This window comes from Gekko japonicus, unplaced genomic scaffold (assembly GCF_001447785.1).
Source record: "Gekko japonicus isolate JY-2015 unplaced genomic scaffold, Gekko_japonicus_V1.1 scaffold728, whole genome shotgun sequence".
Classification (NCBI taxonomy): domain Eukaryota; kingdom Metazoa; phylum Chordata; class Lepidosauria; order Squamata; family Gekkonidae; genus Gekko; species Gekko japonicus.
The window spans coordinates 814,210-821,212 of record NW_015163624.1 but is presented as its reverse complement, the minus strand read 5'-3'; the positions used below and the strand labels follow the sequence as shown (position 1 = coordinate 821,212).

General features: G+C 41.0%; 1 non-coding gene across 1 annotated transcript; it reads left to right on the top strand.

Moving 5' to 3' along the window:
• The first annotated feature begins 2,925 nt into the window (after nt 1–2,925).
• Nucleotides 2,926–2,997, top strand: TRNAT-GGU. The gene has a single exon. It is a non-coding gene; the product is annotated as a tRNA-Thr (tRNA).
• The last annotated feature ends 4,006 nt before the right edge of the window (nt 2,998–7,003 follow it).

Here is a 7,003-nt window from a genome sequence, read left to right as displayed (position 1 = left end):
TGCCTTTGCTAGTGAGCATAAGGTTGATATATTATGCATTCATCATTCATCCAGTGTCCTGATTAAACGTGAAAGGATCTTATGTGAGCAGAGCATAAGAAAAGTCACAATGGCGCAAGTATTGAGGGAAGAAGGTGAAAGAATGGCCCATGCCTGCTTTTGCAAAGAAATACAAATTGGTTCAGTTTTCAAAAAAGAAAAAAACACACCACCCTAATTCAATATATTATTAGCAATAAATTACACAGTACTTTTAATAAACTGCATGCTATGTAATCTTCGATATTCATCACAAGAGCTATGAACCTGGGGGTAGGGCTAATTTGGGGCTAATTTTTCAATTTATTACAGAGACGGGGAACAAAATCTGAAGTAAAATATATGACAATCATAAATCACCCTCATATCTTCATGACTGAAGTGGTATTTAAACCCAGGCTTTAGTCTCTGGATGGTGTGTGAATGTAGATTGTTTTATTGACTTAAAACATTTATATACTACATTTCTCACAGACCATGGTAGGTCAGGGCAGTATACAAAACCCTGGTCAGCAGGTACAGGCTGTCACTGGTTTGTTTTTTAAAAGCTCAAAGGTGCCTAATTTTCTACTGCAAGCATAAACTTCTACTGCAAGCATGAGCCCACTTGTGGGGAGGGCAGGATATAAACTGAATAAAATAAATAAACTCCAATCTTTTTACCTGTACGTGGCACAGAATATGCAATTTTTAAAAACAGTTTTCTGCTTTTGGACATTTTCTTTTCCCTTGGTTTCTATTTTCCATCTTTGGTTTGAGTTTCCCTACTCCTTCTTTTACCTCCCTCCCACAATCTTCATTCCACCTTAAATGATTTCTGAATCTGTTATTTTCATGTTTCCTAAAACCCCAAAGCCTACAGTGTCAAAGAGCAAGTGTAATGACTTTGGACAGGCCTACCACTCTGCTGTTGTGGCTATGCCATTCCTCTGCCCGTAGGATATTAATGACTTTATGGTAAGAAGGCTATTTGTGCCTGGCCAGGGGGAGCAAAATAATGCAAGTCCTTTGTGCATGTAACTCTGCTCCCTAACCCACATGCCCTTGGTTGTAGGCCATCACTTCTGCTTGGTGATAACCTGTTCTGAGGGGTCTTTAACTGGAAGCACTGTTGAAAAAAACCACAGACTGTAAACCTGAAGTGTAAATTGTATAGATGGCATTGCTTGCATTTTAGAAATTTTATTGGCTCATATTCCCATAGCATCATGAATTTGCTGAATTTGTTGCACTCTGTGCCAACAGTGAAATAGTTGGATGTGACAGTTTCTGATGCATGGCATTATGCTATCAGCAATGATAAATTTGATGATTAGGTCATGACTGTCTATATCTCGGATGCCCGCTGTCTTTCTGCTGCTATTTACTGTTTGAAAATCACTAAATAATTGGCAAATATGCCCCTAGCTTTACCTTTTAAAAACACAGTAATTTGCTTTTAAATTAACATTTGTAGATTTCTGAACACAAACTAATTCTCTTGCTGGGGGAAACTTCTATCATTCTCCAATTTAAAAGAGCACTAATTTTCTTTCCTGACTCATTTAAGAAAGGAGAGGACCACGAAAAGCTACATTTTAAGGGATCAGGCTCACACAATAAAGAGGGGTGGGTACTGTGTCACTGGAATGAAGTGATTATTGTACCCATTGTAGTGTAATAGCATTATTAGGAGAAATTCTAACTGAAATAGGACAAATACTCCTAGAATATTTTATGATCAAGAATGTATTTAATTGTTCCCACTGGTTAAAAAAATTACTGAGTCATCTTTTCTTTTTCAGCTCCCTGAACTGTCCATACAGTTTTGTAAATTGACCTGTTCTATACCAGATCATACAGAATTTATATTCCAGGAGCCATTAAAAATATTCCTTGCTTTCTCTCACTCTTTCTTGTCACCACTGCTATTTTTAAACAGTTGAAATAATCCAAGATGGTCCTGAAACCGTCACAGGGGATCCCACCAGAGCCTATTTCACAGCTCTCGAAAGCGTTGATCTCCAGGTTCTATGCTATATATAGACAGATAAAGAAATATTTTGCACAGTTGGGATCCAAAAAAGGAGATAATGTTAAGAGAGAAAGCAAGAGAGAGAGCAGTACAGAGAAAATGTTGGTACATTTTGGCAGTTTGACCAGAATAGTTCTAATAACTGTGTAGTTATATACATATATAACGTGAATCTTAGGCTTGGTTGGTATTTCAGCTAATGGAAGAAGACTGTATTGTGTATATTTGACACTAAGCTTCAAGGCGGCTGCATCCAATTAGCAAGGTAGTGCTCAACTCTGTGGATCAGATCTCTGCCTTTCCTTCCCTCTGCACATCCCCTGTCCTGTGCAATATTATCCCAGTAGATGGGTATGGGTGAAGACATTTTACATGTTCACTCTTGGTGAAGAGAGGATTAGTGGGAGAAAGAGCAAAAGATCATATGTTGCCTGATCCTGTAGACTGAATGTAATCTGAAGCTGTGAGGGAATGATCCAGGTAGTATAAAGCCTTCTTCTATGGTGGAGGGATAGCCAAGGCACAGGACTGGACCTAGATGCTGAGGAGGTGCTTAGGAACCAAAGCTTTGCACCCTTTTTGACAGTGGTGGGGAACCGAAATTTGTTATTAATGTGAAGAATGCTGATAGGGCAGGTCATTATGTGTCCTGCTTGAAGGATGGCTCAGTTGGGCCATTGGGTGGGTCTCCCTTGAGTGGAATGTATGCTTATTGTTGTGAAAACAACAGTAATTCATTTTGTCCAAGGTGTGTGAGGATCCAAAAAAAGTCACAGAACAAGTCTTGATTGGGTGCGGTGTGTGACAGCTTTCCCATGGGGAGTGGCTCTTTCCTCCATAGCACTTAACTTGGATCATGATACAACATAGTAGGGGCTGTGGCTCAGTGGCAGAGCATCTGCTTGGTATGCAGAAGGTCCCAGGTTCAATCCCCGGCATCTCCAGCTAAAAGTTCCAGGTCATAAGGGATGTGATGTGAAAGACCTCTGCCTGAGACTCTGGAGAGCCACTGCCAGTCTGAGTAGACAATACTGACTTTGATGAATCAAGCATCTGATTCAGCATAAGGCAGCTTCATAACATAGAGTCTTCCTGTACCTTTGACTGCAGAGGACCTTAGGATTTTAGGGAACTCATTTAGTAATGAGGGCACTGTGGATGATAGGCTTCATGTCATGGGCTATGAGCCAAGGGCTGAGACCCATTAGTTCTTACCATTCAGTTTGCACCAAACGGCTCATGCATCTGGCCATAATAAGTCTTAAATATCTGCAACTGGGAGGGAAACAGAAGCTCAACCCAAATCAGAACACATACGGTACATTATTCATGAGTGCATAGTGTACTTGTGGTGTTAACTGCAAAATATAAGACTTCCAGATCCATCTGCCAAAGAGTTCAAAAGTGCTAAGTTTGCAATTTGCCTGTAAACAGTATTCTATGTCTGCAGCAATATTTGTAGAAAGATGGTAGGCATATTAGTGCAACAGATAAGGGAGTTGCAGAATGATGAGAAGGCAAAGCCACTATTCAATCATAATGGTTCTTTCTAGGGGAAACTACTACTAATACAAATTATGAAATCAATATTCAGATGTCCAGGCCCCCTTTGAGTTCGGCCTTGTCTTGACTTGGAAAAAGAGTATTTGGAAACAAGGAGGTCTTCCATGTGGTGATACTCTTCTGACAATATTCAGTGATAGTTTGGTTGCCACTGTGATTCCTGTTGAGCTTCTATACTGTCCCTTAATGTGCTCTTTCCTCATTCCTGTAGTGTTCCTGTTGTGCCCTTTCACTTACATAGAAGGCTGATGATAATGCGTTGGCTCCCCCTCCTTCATGTTTGCCATAAATGGACAATTGGTTTCCCACCTCTGAACTTGTAGGGTTTACTTGGGTCGATAGAGGGACTTTTCAGTAGGTTACCCTACGAGATGATTGGGAAACATCCCCAGTTGGTCAGCTTCTCTGGGGGACTGAGAAGTTTAAAAGTTTCTTTCAAACAGTGAAGGCATTTTATGTGCATGCCTTTTAAAAAGTCTTGTTGACCCAAGTCGTACACAAAATGATGGGGCTGAAATGCGGATAGTACCTTTTGAAGTGCAGCATACTTTCCAAATGGAGGGCAAGCACACTGCAGCTGAGGACCAGGAAGAAACAGTGGAGCAAAGGTAGTCTGAGAAACAAAGAAAGTAATGGGAAATTGTGAAAGGAAAATTAATGCTCAATAAAGCTGTGTGGAAGCTTGGAAATAATTTGGAAGTTATCAAGCTTGTCATTTCCACATGTAATGGGTGCAGTAATGCCTCTGTTTTCTATGCATTCAGGGTTCAGCACAGCTCCACACTTTGCTTATTATCCAGTGAAAACATTATTTATTCATATAGAGGTTTATATGAATGATTAATATTGTTATGTATCTATCCATTTTTAATCCAATCCTTGCTCCTCTCACCAATTTTATTGTCCTAATAATACAGTAGACAGGGAGGGGGGGGGAGACACAGAGGCTGAATGTAGAATTTAACCCAGATCTTTGTAGTCTGAATCTGCACTGGCTTCCTATTGAATTCCAGATCCAGTTCAATGTGCTGGTACTTACCTTTAAAGCCCTATATGGCCAGGGGCCAGCATACCTACGAGACCACCTCTCCCCACAAGAGCCCGTAGAGCACTAAAGTTTACTAATCAACATTTTTTAGTTGTCCCTGGTCCGAGGGTCATCCGACTTGTCTCAAATGAGCTGCCATGTAAGATCAGGGCCCTGTGGGATCTGCTACAATTCCGCAGGGCCTATTATGATGAAGCTCTTCCACTGGGCTTTTGGCTGAGGCATCGGGTGTCCCTTTGGCTGGCTTCCATCTGTAGCTTGGATCCTTGAGATCATAAAATCCTAAAGATCTTTTAAAAATTCTTAAAATTCTAATACCATCAACCACTAAGGTATCCCGTCTCTACTAGAGCTTATATGGCATTTAGGTGCTATGTTATTTTATATTGTGTTCTTAATCTTGTTTTAATTGTATTGTATTTTATACGGTTGGAACCTGCCCTGAGCCCGTTGTGGGGAGGGCGGGTTATAAATTCAAATAAATAAATAAACCACTACACCATATTGTCTCTGTTTGGAACAATGAAATATTGTTTCAAATAGATAATTAAAATTAATACAGTAGTACTATTTATTTCATTTCTGTGGTCATGCAAATTAGTTTGTGAGCTGCTGTAAGTACAGTTTCTGCAGGGGCATTATATCAGTACAGGAAAAGAGTTATAAGCTGTAACTTATACAGCTTTGGACCCCTTTTGGGCTGCTGCAGGCTGATTCAGATTCTCTGATCTGAATTGGCTTGCCGCCGAATTATATCCTATGGGCCATTGAAGTCAATGGCGAAAACATAGGGTATATTCTGGGGGCTGGAGGGGAGGGGGTTTGAGGGAGAGGTTCCAAATTCTCAGGGTAGCTGCTGGAGCCTCTCCCCAAGATACCAACCAAGTTTGAAGAACATTGGGCCAGGGGGTCCAATTCTACGGCCCCCAAACATGTTGCCCCATCCCCTCCATTGTTCTCTATAGTGGGGAAAAAGTAACTTTTTTCCCACCATAGAGAACAATGGAGAGGATGGGGGCAACCTGTTTGGGGAGAGGCTCCAGTATCTATCCTGCGAGTTTGGAGCCTCTCCCTCAAGCCCCCTCCCCTCCAGCCCCCAGTATATACCCTATGTTTTCTCCATTAACTTCAATGGCCCATAGGATATAATGGGGCTGAAATTGACATTCGGCTGGCCAAAGACTCCAGAACTGACGAAACTGACATGCGGGAGTCTTACTGCCAGCCAAAATTGATTCTGCCTGATTCTGGGGAATCCGAATGGGCTGAATTTTTTTTTTTTTGCACACCCCTAGCTGTAACTTTAATACAAAAGAGCTATTAGTTGCCATGCTACTTGTGATGGAAGGGGCTTTTTGGTGACTGGAAGGACACTGACCTTCAGGTAACTATATCAAGACAAAAGATGCCACACACCCAGGTCCTATGTCACCAGTACATTGAAGAAATTGATGTATTTACATGTGTTGTTGTAATATGATAGTGCCAACGTCATGCAATATATGGGAAATGGATCAGAAAGTTGACACAAGAAATGCCTTTTCCAGACTAAAACAGAATCTGTTTCCAGAAAGACATGACAGAGGGAACAAATGCAGAAGAAGGAGACTAAGTTGGGCTGATGGAGGGGGAGGAGGAGATGGAGAGAAGCTTCTGTGCAAAGGGAGACATCTGCCAAAGAAAATACCGTACAAAATCATATGTGCACAATAATGAAGAGGGGGGCAGGCTCCACCCAGACCAATGAATTATGCTGCTTTTTTGTCACTAGTGAATTCCCATGCCTAGCTTGTCAAGAAATGCTCCATTCAAAAACTGATTAAATAAGATCTCTCAGCAATGGAGATTTAATATCTAGATTTTATCTCATAATATTTTTGACAGCTCCATGCAGTCATTTCAGAGAGCTTTTTGTCTCTTGAGGCTATTCTTCTGTCGATAAACTCTCTGCAAGGTTGCCGTCCTCCTGCTCCACATTTGAGGGATATTTCACAAAGACAGGAACTGGCTTTCTCTGCTCTTCACGTTGGCAAGCTCTGTGATCTCCTAGATTTCCAGATCAATTATTTGCTCAGTTGCAACACTTTCAGCAGATAGAAATGAACACTTTAAGTTAGCTTTCTATTCCCAGTCTGAAGGCCCTGAATTATCTTATGTTTAACATCAATGTGCATTTTTTAAATTCCCTGTTGCATGAATTTGAAACACACAATGCTGATACATTTGCTTTGTTCTTTCTCCATTGTAACTTGGCCAGACGAAGCAGCACAAAAAAGAGGATATTTCCCCCCCGCAGCAAGTGGTGGCAGAATGTATGGCTTTCTCTACTGATTTTTATG